Source organism: Adiantum capillus-veneris, chromosome 24 (assembly GCF_014529385.1).
Source record: "Adiantum capillus-veneris isolate H3 chromosome 24, ASM1452938v2, whole genome shotgun sequence".
In the NCBI taxonomy this organism is placed as follows: domain Eukaryota; kingdom Viridiplantae; phylum Streptophyta; class Polypodiopsida; order Polypodiales; family Pteridaceae; genus Adiantum; species Adiantum capillus-veneris.
Window position 1 is genome coordinate 32,780,510 of NC_140954.1, and position 13,543 is coordinate 32,794,052.

General features: G+C 38.8%; 1 pseudogene; it reads left to right on the forward strand.

The window, feature by feature from the left end:
- Positions 1-3,010: 3,010 nt before the first annotated feature.
- LOC147426175 (tubulin alpha-2 chain pseudogene) lies at positions 3,011-3,824 on the forward strand (annotated as a pseudogene).
- The last annotated feature ends 9,719 nt before the right edge of the window (positions 3,825-13,543 follow it).

The following is a 13,543-nucleotide window of genomic DNA, read 5'->3' on the forward strand; positions in this document are numbered from 1 at the left end:
TTTAAAATTACAAGTACTATTAAACAACATTTACAAATGTTTATTTATGCATATAACAAGCCTTATGTCTCGTTAATGAAAATGTGTCATTGTTTGTACCTAGATATTATTTATTTTTCACATCCAAATGTTTAAGCAAGGCTTTCAAGTAGTTGTGTGGGAAGTATTTAGTTTCTTTTTGTAGAGCTATTTACACATTTTTTCCCTCCTCTTCTAGGTGTGCTATAAGCCTAACATCAACCATAAAACAAAATGTGGGTTTGGATAATTTTTTGTTAAATGCATGTACACTCCGTGTTATGGACCCTAGTGTTTAGCAAAAACATTTTTGGAGAGTGCCATGCAGATTTATGAATTTGATAGCTTATGAAGTAATTGCACCACAAGTATAGTAGCTCTATGGGCTTTATTGTGGGTCTACCAACCACCATACAAGATGATGGCTTGATATGGGTGCTTGTAGATAGATTGTTTAAACTTTGTAATTTTATTTCAATCAATTCCATTGTTTAACCAAGTTGGTTTCTCACTATCTGTATCAATTATATGGATTTTCCCACAATTTCATGAGTAATAGTGAACCCATGTTTACTAGTACTGGCAAAAATCCAGAGACAGATAGACAACTTGCAATTATTAATCTAGTGCTATAAGCTATGGTTAGAGCATACATTAGCAAGATTAAATCCAATTGGAAAGATTATTATTTCTAGTTCGGAGTTTGTTTATTATGATGCAAAGAATGTTACGCCTAGGTCTAGTCCCTTCATGCTTATGTCAGATTTTCCATCTCCATCACTAGTTACAATAAGGTTCGCTACTCATGAGGAATGATAGCAAGTTGACGACTTAATTTGTGATGATGAGATATGTTAGCGTGTCACTTTCATGAAAATTTATAGGCCTATATTCTTAATTGATCATTCATTTAGTTACCTCCTAGTTGTGGTAACTTGTTTAAAGTACTCAAGTGAGTTATAATTTGAGTCTACACACTATTTTATTCATCTTGTTCTGGATATAATCCATTTTCAAAAACGTTTACAAAGGGACAAAATTTATCCATCAAGATGTTATTCTTGATTTCATTGAACCTCACAATGAACCATGTATCAGTCAAATGGATAGTTGGACTTGAGAGAGGTGCTTCTATGGAAAACATTAGTGTTGTTGAGAAGATATCACCACTTTTTCTTTTGAGGATGAGAATGCTTCTGAAAGAGGGTAATAATACAGGCCTAATGTACAACTAGGGGGGAAAGGCCCTAATCTACGCATGTATGGTCAAGGGGGCTCCTAAAATAGGGACCATGGGTCTATGTAGGGGCAAGGATGGCTAGAGATGAACGTGTTGTAGTCCTCTAATCCTTTCAGTGTGTGCATCATTTCCCTCCCCCAACATCCATGAAGCCGTCATTTGCAAGAAACCATATCCTTATGCTCATATGTATAGAATTGGAACCTTGCATGGCTAAGTGGTAGTAAGATTCTAAGTTGTAGGTAGATAAGGGATTAGATTTAGATGACCTCTTATAGAGAAGGGATGAAATACACTGGCCTCTTTTGAACCTTGTACCATAGCACGAGTGAAGTACACTATTACCACAAGCAAGTATGGAACGCCTAATTTTGCATAGTGTATATGATATGAAATTTGTGAGATGTTTCCATTGATTATATTATCACATGGTCTAAAAGCGTTTCTTTTTTGTTGATTATTTGTTATGAGAGCTTCCAATTTAAAATGTGATCTCTTGAACTCCATTTATGGTAGGGTATATCTAACATGGATTGCACAAAGAAGTGCTAGATTGTTATCTTTGGATCAAATTGAGGGTCTCTCTCAAAATGTCATCAAATATTCTTTTATCTTAAAGGAATGTTTCTATGTAGGAAAGTTTTAGGTCTTGATTTTTTGAACCGATCTAGAGAAAAAGCTTCTCTCCATGTGTCATGTCTTTAAAGAAAGTACACTAGCCAAGATGTTCAATTAGGTTTATGTTCGGGGTGGGTCACTATGTATTAATTATGTATATCATGCATTCAAGGACTATTTTTTAATCTCCTCATTTGTGAATTTTTGACATATAAAATACACCCTTTTCCTATTAAATCTGAATTTTTTTTCCTAGCTCCATTTTATGGTACCCTTTTGTATGTAAAAATGTGAGAAAAATGAAATTGAATAACCCCTTCTAATGCACTCACGTGATAGTCACTTAAGTATAAAGTGACTCCAATGAGGGTTTATGCTTTCATTTTGAAGGAGTGTGGCTAGATTCATGATGAGATTGGTAGTCAAGGGTTGTTGAAAAGTGTCATGCAATGTTTTTGAACAAAATAGGTATTTGGCTCCATTGCACTTTATTTGTTTGAATCCCAAACTTAATTTATAAAATTATAAAGAAACTCAAAACAATTGGCATTGCAACCAAGGCCCCAACTAGATAAAGGCATCACAATATGTACTCAGTGTACATTGCTTGCTGCATCGAGTTAGTGATCTAGTTTCAGATAATATCTCCAAGGCATATAAAGTTGCATGGTGTATATGCCCAGACCGCACATAGCTGCACATGACCGCATTAATCACGTTGGGAGTGTCCGGCATGTCTTCGTGTACCTTCATGTGGGAATAAGCCCTTAGAAGGAGGGGATCTCAAGAGGCATAATGTGGAAGGGTTACGGGGATATGAAAGGGTGCTCATTAGTTCTATATAAGGAAGGGTTTCCTTTGTACGCATCATTGAGCTTTCTCATAAATCAAAGGCTATGGAATCTAATGTATTCTTATTCTCTCTCTAATGCTGTGCTTCTCTCTCTCTCTGCATTTCTGTGAGCATAGTCTTGTAATAGGCAACCATGCCTACTACACTTGGCAACCACGCGCAGAGCGGACTCCCCTTTGCTGATGAAGGGAGTGTGCAAGAGAGAGAGAACCAGCCCTTGAACGCAGGCCTCGACCTTTTCTTTCTTCTTATCCTACGGTTATTCCTTCCTCGCCAAAAGTATGAGAGAGTGCATCTCCATCCACATCGGCTAGGCCGGCATTCAGATCGGAAATGCATGCTCGGAGTTATACTGCCTAGAGCATGGAATTCAGCCCGATGGGCAAATGCCGAGTGACAAGACAGTGGGAGAAGGAGATGATACTTTCAACACCTTCTTCAGCGAGACAGGCATCGAGATTTGGAGCCCACTGTCATTGACAAAGTGAGGACCAGCACTTACCCCCAACTCTTCCATCGTGAGCAGCTCATCAGTGGCAAGGAGGACGCCGCCAACAATTTTGCTCGGGGCCACTATACCATTGGCAAGGAAATCATGGACCTTTGCCTGGACCGCATCCGAAAGCTGGCTGACAACCGCACCAGGTTGCAGGGATTCCTAGTCTTCCACGCAGTAGGCAGCGGAACCGGCTCTGGACTTGGCTCCCTGCTGTGCTGGAGCGCCTGTCGGTGGACTACGGTAAGAAATCCACTGTTGGCTTCACCATCTACCCTTCCCCACAAGTCTCCAATGCTGTGGTGGGGCCCTACAACAGCGTCTTGTCCACCCACTCCCTGTTCGAGCACACTGATGTGGTAGTCATGCTCGACAATGAGGCTAGCTATGATATTTGCAGGCGCAGTCAAAGTGTGGTGTCTGGAAGCAATACGGTGCCAAATGAAGAGGTCAATTTTGAGGTGTTTTTCACGATTTTAGACCTTGGTTCAGATGCGCCTTGTGGGGTTTCTTGCCATGCAGACTGCAGTGCAACATGCCGGTGTACACAAGTTTCAGAAACTCAAGAAAAGTCATCACAGCAAGTATATTTAAGTTAGCAGCCGGATGCGGGGTCTGATGTGGTGTTCAATACTCAAATGAGCTGCACTGTGTGGTGGTCCAAGGTCAGATCTTTTCTGCATCTAGATTGCGGAAATACTCCAAGTGCGAGAACAATGAAGCGGCGGGGAAATTGTTGTGCTTACTCTTCATTGTGCAAGAAGTTTGATTGTACCAAGATTGGTGATGTCCAAGAGATGAAGGTTGATGTGGCATAGGGACATATCAACGAAGAGTGAATGGAGCGCCTATGACTGGGCATCAAATTCATGAAGGGATGCGATTGCCAGTATGCTGCAGAAAAGACATAATTTCCTTTTCTGCTCATGTTGTTGAAAATGTATCAATTGTTTTATACTTCTTGCACTTGAGGTTCTTTGCCTCGGCTATGCCTAAAAAGATTTGTAAAAAAAAATTGCACTTCACTTCTAATCAAGGGATGCACTTGAGGGTTCGCGCAATCCACCATGCGTGCCAAGTGTATGTGCCCGGACCGCACATAGTTGCACATGACCGCATTAATCACATTGGGAGTGTCCGGCATGTCTTCGTGTACCTTCATGTGGGAATAATCCCTTAGAAGGAGGGGATCTCAAGAGGCATAATCTGGAAGGGTTACGGGGATATGAAAGGGTGCTCATTATTTCTATATAAGGAAGGGTTTTCTTTGTATGCATCATCGGGCTTTCTCATAAATCAATGGCTATGGAATCTGATGTATTCTTATTCTCTCTCTAATGATGTGCTTCTCTCTCTCTGCATTTCTGTGAGCATAGTCTCGTAATAGGCAGCCATGCCTACTACACATGGATATGACTTGTGAATATATGTGTAAAGACGCTCCAAAATGTGAAGGATTGATGGATATAGGGTCCTTTTCCTAGCTAAATACTAGGCTGTAATTGGACATTCAAGTGTCCTGAGACACTAAAGTGTCTTGTTTTTCAGCAAAATTTCATAATCATTTTGTGAAACTAGAAATAAGATGTATAGGTCATGGTCATGTCTTAGATCAGATATCAAGTGAAGAAAATGGTCAAAATTATAAATTTGACAAAATTAACACCATATTGGATGCTCGGGGGATTCACTATGTGTAAAACTACCATCATGTGCGTTCAAGACATGTTTGTAAAGCCCCTTATCTTTGAATTTTGTTAGGAATATAATGTACCCTTTTCTTTTAAAATCTTTAAGTATTTTTCAAATTTGAAAAAAAATGCCCTTCTGTATATATATTTCTGTAAGTTTCAAGAACTTTAAATACTCTTCTGTTGAACTCACGTGATAAGTTACATTTTTATTAGGTGACCTCGCCAGGATTGGATGATGGTGATAAGTCTTAAGATGGAAAAATCATAAGCATTTAGTGCAATTTTAACAAAATCTAATGCATTTTAGTCATGTCTTAGGTCAGTTATGAGGTGAAGAAAATAGGAAAAAAAATGTGAAAATTAATCTCGTATTAGATTATGTGATAAGTTTTAAGATGGAAAAATCATAAACATTCAATGCAATTTTAACACAATTTTCATAAATTGAATATAACTTTCCATCAAAACGAGATTTTGTGTTGATCTCAGGTTTATATATAGGAAAAAACTTATTGTAACAAGAACTCGAGCTTCATCACTTAGTGCTTAGACCAGTTTTTTGCTATAATAATAAAAAAACCAATCTTGAAAATCCTAACAAAGAGATAAATTTTGGTCTTTCAAAGCCTATTTCATTAACATGACGAGATAATGGGAAAAAACTTAAGGTTTATAATGTATTTATAGACCAACACCCATCAACTAATTATTTTTCAAGGCTTGAAACTCATAGGCATCTTATAATTTAAGCTCATTTAAGAAAATTTATAGCGCATTATTTCTTGAAAAACAACTCTTGCTAAAGAAAACCAATGAAAGTGAGCATATGGAGCCAATTGTGTCCATATGAGGAATTTGTACACAAACAAATGAAATGAATGTCGAGAAAATCCAAAAGCGGGATTTTTATTTTAAGGCTACTCTTTGATAAATAACAAATAAGAATTTCAACATGCACAATTTTTTGAATATGACATAAATCACCAAATGTGGCTTGCATAACCATCAAATAGTATCACCTTAAGTAATGAAGTAGTATTTAGGCCACATAAGACAAGGCAAATTGAGATGAACTAAACCTTTTATGTGGTCACTAATTGAATTCACAAATGTTGTATATTTGACCCACACGATTTTTTATATTTCATTTTAGTCACAAAAAATATATATTTCCCATTAGAGTTATGTCAAAAACTTATATAAGTAGTTACCATGAATTATTGCATGCACCCTACTCATTTTTTCTTAGCCTAGGGTATGGGTTTTAGTGAAACATCAACTACTCTTTTGCGTAGGTGCTTTTCATGAGTGTGTTGGAAACTCAGGGGGTTCACTATGTGTAAAACTACCATATCAGGTGTGTTCAAGACATGTTTGTAAAATCCTTTATCTATTAATTTTCTTAAGAATATAATGTACCCTTTTCTTTTAAAATCTGTAAGTGTTTTTCAAATTTGAAAAATGATATCCCTTTGTATATATATTTTTGTAAGTTTCAAGAACTTTATATACCCTTCTGTTGAACTCACGTGATAGGTTACATCTTTCTTAGGTGACTTCTCCGAGGTTGGAAATAGCCTTGCAGGGGAACACCCTAGCTTGGAGAAGATGAAGAATCTAAAGGCACACAATAGAGTATAGTATTACTTAGTGTGCAATGGAAAGATAAGTTAGCCCTAGAGTGATGGGCATATATACAATGCACGGGGGGAGAACCTCCTAGTGAGGGAGCATGCCATGGAAGTCCTAAGTGTTTTCACACGCATCACGACCGCACATGTATGGTAACAAATCCCCCCCCCCCCCCCCCGCCGGGAGTGATGGGCATACATACATTGCATGTGGGGGAAAACCTCCTAGTGAGATAGACATGTCCTGGCGGCCCTAAGTGTGTTCATGAACATCACTACCACAAATGTATACAATGCATGTGGGGAAAAACCTCCTAGTGAGATAAACATGCCCTGGCAGTCCTAAGTGTGTTCACACACATCACTACCACATATGTATGGTAACAAATCCCCCCTAGGAGTGATGCCGTGAATCAGAGTTGGCACATAGAGCATAGGGAAGTGCCATGCCTTGAGGACATGATCAATCCAGAAAGGGGAGTAATTTAACAATTGATGGTCTAGTAACTTTTGTGTAGTGGAAAATAGCATAGACATAATGAGCATTTCATTAGAATAGATTCCTAATGAGTATAGCAAGAGTACTTGGATGGAGAGAGCAACAAAAGTATAACAGCTAGTTAGATAGGCATGAACAATACTTCAAAAAGAGAAAGAAATTGAGCTATTTCCAACAATTTCATTAGGGCCAAAAACGACTCAAAAAGGGATACGTAAGGAATTGGTTAAATTACTAATTAGCAGAGCCATTTATGGTCAAAATGGCTCCAAATTTGTCCGTTTTGGTCATTTAAATCATATCTACGCAATCTAAAGTGTATCTAGGTACATATCTCTAAATATTCAAAAAGATATCGTTTTCTTCACATTCCTTTGTGGCTCACCTCGAAATTTGTTGAGTCATTTACTTCAATTGGCGGCAAATAGTTGTTTCCACTTTTGAATCACTCAATCTCTCTTTTTTCTTTCACCTTTCGCGAGCTTTATCTCTTCTTCTTTGATGCACCTTGTTCTACTACTACGTTTTTTCCATTATACTTTCTGCTTCTTCATTACTTACAGTGACTAATACATCTTCCATTAGTGATAACCGCAAGTTTCACTTGAACATTAAGCTAAGCCAAGAATATGCTACTACGCGGAATGTCTATCAAAGACCAGTTACAACTGCAAATGAAGCACAACAACTTCGCAACGAGGGAAAGAAACACATTGATATATGGACGGATGGGAGCTTGTATCCACCGGATCCTAGCACTAGAAGGTATCCATGTTTTCAAACACCTCATGATTTGATGAGATTTGTTGGTGATGGGGTTGATGGCTTACTAGGATATAGTTCTAGGTTATTTCATTTACACATTGATCATACACATTACATTCAATATCTCAAAATTGTTTTGTCTTCAAATGCAACAAGAATTTTAGAACTTGAAAACCAAATAGCATCTCTAAAACAAGAAAATCACCAGCTTCAGACTTTAAAAGAAACTCCAAAAGGATTAAGAGCACAAGTAAAACAAGTGAGAGATGTAGTAAACTTAACAGAAGGTTCTGGACAAAGAAAAAAAAGATTAAAGATTACTAGAGAACATGTGACTAGTCTTTTAGGATTTGATATGTCCAATGTTCAAGAAAAGGTGAGATTTTTGAATGAGGTAATGAACAAAAGTGATATTCTGAAACTTTTGAAACTTCCTGAATATCAAACTCAGAAGAAATTGGTATTTCAAAATTTACTGAAAGATATGGGTTTACTGGTCCAACCTTCTCAAATGCAAGAAGTTTGTGACATAGTGGGGGTGAGTAGAAGGGGTTACAAGGCCATCTCTAAAACCTGGTGATGCATGGTTTTTAGGACCCCTTCTGAAGATGCAATAAAGGCACAGTCAGTTGTTGGGGAGATGAGGATACTCTAGTCCAAGGGATCTCGAAAGAGAAGAAAAATCTACTTCACAAGCACCAAAGAGTAAAAAGTGCCATGGACAGAAGATACGTGGGAACGAGCTCTTATGCATGCCTACAATCTATATCTTACAGAATAGTCCATTCTAGGTGTGAATTTCAAGTGAAATTTACACGAGGATGTTCGTGTGGACTCACAGCACAGCATACTCCGTTTTCACTTTTTTACCGACAGTAAATATTTTTTTACCACAGTAAACATTTTTTACTTACAGTAAATATTTGTCACCTACATGGTAAATACAAATCACTTGTTACCTACATTAACTTTTTTTACCCATGGTAAATATTTTTTACTGCACCATAAGTATTTGGTAGGTAACAGTTCACTGTTACTAGAAGCAGTGATTGGGCATCAACAATGCGGTTACACGAGAAGAAAAGGGGAAAATCTTATGGTAAAGGTGAGTCAACAGGGATAAAGACTTTTGAGTTGAAAAGAGACATGCTGATTTTTTCAAAGAACACATGTCAAAAGAAGCCATGGTTGAGGATTTTTTGAGAATTTGATATTCACAAGGACCCAGCTGCCACCTCCCCCCCGCAGGTCCCCCCCTGACATGTGCAGAACCTCCAGTTTCAACAGCCACCTTACCTGCTCTTAAATGCTGGTCAAGGCCTTATCCCCATGTGTCACAATCAGAAAAATCAGCATTTACCCTCCCCTCTCACATCACTCTAGAGAATATCTTGATGGTGACATATCAGGTGACCTCAATCTGTTGACCACCCTAAGAAAAAAGTAACCGCAATCAGCGGATTTAAGCATGTTTATCCCTAATCCTAAACCCTCTCAGAAACCTACATAAGGAGGCCTTCTCTCACTCAAAACCAACACTTCACCCACTTCACCAAGCAATGAAGCTATGACGACATTGCTCACAACGAGGAGCTATGGATGGAGCTCTACTCTCTCTCCCTCTCTCTCTCTCTCGCTCTAGTATGCTACATTACTAGCCCTAAAACCTAAATAAGGAGTCTTCTCTCATGCTCCATGGCCACCATCCTCGCCATCATTCTCTAAGGTATTGATGTGTTGCTAGTAGGATCATACCTACTTGCTGGGTTGATTGTTTTTGACAAGGGATTATGCCATCCTTGGCTTGCTTCTCTATATCCTTGTTATGTATGATCAGATGCCGTTGTATCGTTAAGCTGATGTCTTGTGTATATATATGCTACATAAGGTCCCTAACCTTCGTTTCTATGTGTTTTGCCATATGTTTTGATGCCATCATAATGCCAGAAGTCTCACTTGCCTATGTGCACTATGTGTGAGGTCCCTAAACCTCTTAATTTAGGGTGGTGCCCCCTTTGTTTTGTTCTTTGCTTGTTTGCATGAGGCGTGGTTTGTGGAGTGTGCACGAGTACAGAGGCCACCCGATTGCACTGCTCTTTTTCCCGCTATCACCTGGTTTTAGGTTTTAAAGTATTACAAGATTAAATCTTTTGGGTTTCCTAGGCCTCACAATGTTGGGAAAGTTAGGACTCTGTTAAACAAAGAAATACCCAAACATTTTGGAGAGTACTATCATATAGAAGGAACGATGCCATATGAAAACAGAAAAAAAAATCTTCTTTTGAGTATAATGTTTTTAATAACATTTGTGTGAGTATACAAAAATTTCAATCTGCTATGGTGAGATACTATAACATGCAAGAAGTAGATTGTGAAGGAAAACTTATATTTGTTATGAAATTGGATGAAGCTCAAATTAAAAAATGTCAAAAAATGGAAAGAGTATCCATATCCCTAATGATAAGAGCATTGGACTATAGCCAGGGTAAGCTTGATTTCCCATACCACAAAACTCAATCAGAAATGGAGCTTTGGTGGATCGGAGCAGCTCAAATACCAGTAGAAAATCACGATACATTGAAATGTCTCTTTTTGCAGACCGATATCCCTTCTTTTATACAGGACCAAAATGCAGGTGAAAAACTCTGTGTAGATGGCATGGGTGACTTTTTTGTAGAATGGCACTTGAGTGCCGACCTAAAAGCATTAAAGTGCATGTTTGGTGTATTAGGAGGTGCCAATACCAAGTATCCATGTCTATATTGCATGGCAAGCACTGGAACAAAAGGATGGCTTGCAGAACACGAGGATGGAAAACCACCATCGAGAAATAGTGTGAATGTCATCGACTACCCATCGTCTTCTATGATTTGGGATCCAATTCTAACAATAGATTTAAAAAATGTACATATATGTACAATGCATGTAGAGATAGGATCTTGGACAAATTGCTTCAACTCCATCTTGATTATGCATATTCTATTAAGCCAATTAAACTTGCAGACGCGTGCACTGAAAAATGCGAGGCTTTGCTCTCTCAAATGGGTTTTCATGGTGGTCAAGTGCATCTAAAAAAAGATCCTACTCTTTCAAAAGGAACGGGTGATGTTTTGCAAGATGTTTCAATGGGTGGAGCAAAAACTGAGTAACCATGACAACAAACAAGTTGATGCTATGTGGAACTGCTGGAAGGATCTGTGTAATAACAACCAATGTCAAAAGTAGACCAGATGTAGCCAACAAACGCATGGAAGTGTGAAAGAAGCTTGACAATTTTTTGAAAGTTTTGAAACAACAAGTTAGCTCTGCTACTTATGCAGATGACTTTAAAAAGACAATAAAGCTTTTAATAATTGCTATTACAGATGCTTGGGGAGAAAAAGACATCACATATTACTTGGTGAGTATTAAATTACTTTCTAAAGACTGGATAGTATTTTACATTGCATCCTATTGAGTTCAACTAACTTTTTTTTTATTTTTAGCATATTTTGTACCTGCATGGACCATATTTTGCAAAACAAGGACCCCTTGCAACATGGAATACTCAGGGAATGGAAAAATCTCACTATCAAGCGAGGACTTCTTTTTTCAAATGTACGAGAAAGGGAGGGGGACAAAGAAGGAGCAATGCACTAAAGGAATTATTCAATTGGTTCTATAGGAGGCAATTAAAACGGATGAGATCAAACAACCATGCTGCTCAACCACAGATGAAGATTAATGCTTCACTTTGAAACTTTGTACCGAATCTTTCTAAAGAGATCCATATTCAAAAAAGATATTTTGGTGCAAAAAGCTGTCAAATTTACATCAGTTTTTGATTTTTTTCATATCTCTACAGCATGTCACCCGTATATCTCAAAAAATTTCTTCTTTTATAGCCCCCAAGAAGGTTGACGTTTGTCTCCTCAGTTGCTGTTGCATAGCTAGAGTAGCAAAGAAAGTATCCTGCTCTTGAGGCATTGAATCCTGCAGCATATCCAAATACTCTAAGTGCTGCTGCTCTCTCAAGTAGCATGATCTTGTTTGCATTGATTTGAAGGGGAGTGTACCCTAAAAACTATGACAATATCTTTAGGGCAAATATTGGCAACTCAAGATCTTCAAAATAATGCATGTGAAAAGCAAAGAAGGTGGCACTATCCAATGTAGGCATGTAGTGCATGAGAGAGGAGCCATCCCTTCTTGAAGAGCCCTCTATTGCTTTCCCTCTCGAGCCTTTAGCTCTCCCAAGAAAATTGTCTTTGTCAAGGAGTTCAATCTGCAAAACAAGACAATGAGTAATTAAAACAAACTTGAAAAAAAAGAAAGATTTCAAAAGGGAGATCAAGGTGAAACTAAATCTACCTTTTGCAACTCATCCTCGGCAATGACTTTTTCTTGAAGGAGATTGCATGATCCAGTCATCTCTCTTATGTCAACCTCCTTTCCAATTTTTTTCAGCTTAAAGTCTCTGCCAAAAGATTGGATGCCAAGCTCAACAAGTCTCTTCTCAAAATCCTCATCTTTGAGGGAAGGTTTCTCCTCTTCCACTCTTCTCATGCATAGAGCAAGTGCATTAGGAGCAAGAAGAAAATCTTTATTAGATGTCTGAAGATCAAGTGCCAAAAACTCCTCTTTTGACTCTTCTTCTGTGTCAATAAAATCTTTGGCCACCTTAGAAACTTCAGAAATGATTGCAATGCAGTAGTCCTCCCTCATATTAAGTAGACATTGGATATGATGGAGAGGGATATACTCTTTTCCATTGATATAGAAGTAGGGAAGGTTTGGAATAGTAAGGGAAGCTTCAGACACCTCTACCTCATCTGTTGGCTCATCAATGACAGTACTAGCTCTAAATTGAGCCACATAAAAATTTGCACTCTCCTGCTCCTCAGCTGCAACATCAATTTCCTCCTCTTCTAGAATTTTACTTTTCTCAAGCTGCAAAACAGTGGAAACATTTTTATTTGTTATCTCTTCATTTGTATCTTTCACTTCATCAGCCCAAGTCCAAACGAAGCGATAGGGGTACGTTCCACGACGTGCAAAGTGTTCCAGTCGCGTCGTGCGGGAGCTATCTAGTGGAGCCAAGAAGAAGCCCGAACCACGCGATAGAGGCCCCACCCAGAGTTTGCAAACGGGTACCCTCGTGTCGTGCGGGACGAAGGCACCTTGAGAGACCAAAGCGACATGTAGCAAAGTGGAGAGAGAAGTAAAACAAAGGCAACTTCTTGCGTCGTGTGGGACAAGTAAAAGTACAACACCAATAAAAGTCGAGATCAAGCTTTATATAAGGTGCCAAAAATAACCGTTATGGACACGTGTCATCCATGCACACGTGCCATGTGGCATGCTTCCAACTGTCGTCGTACGGATGGTCGGCTGTATAAAAAGCTCTCTCACGTGCTCATTTTTTACCTTCCCCCAAACAACACATTCGCGTCGTGTCGTACCTTCTAAACGACCTTCACATCCCCTTTCTGCCAGACTTATCTCTTTCCTCAAGCATCTTTCCATCGACCCGCGCTACCCCTCCTTGCCCAATTCTTTGCACTTCCGGAGTGCTTCTTATTCCTAACCCGTACGACGCGATATGGACAAGTTCTAGATTGTGGGTGGCCAAGCTATCGCATCGTGCGGGTTCCTTGCCACTTGGTCAATAGGTTCACATACGATGCAATACGGACATGTTCTAGAATGTGGGTGACCCAGCTATTGCGTCATGCAGATGTCCTTCCTTA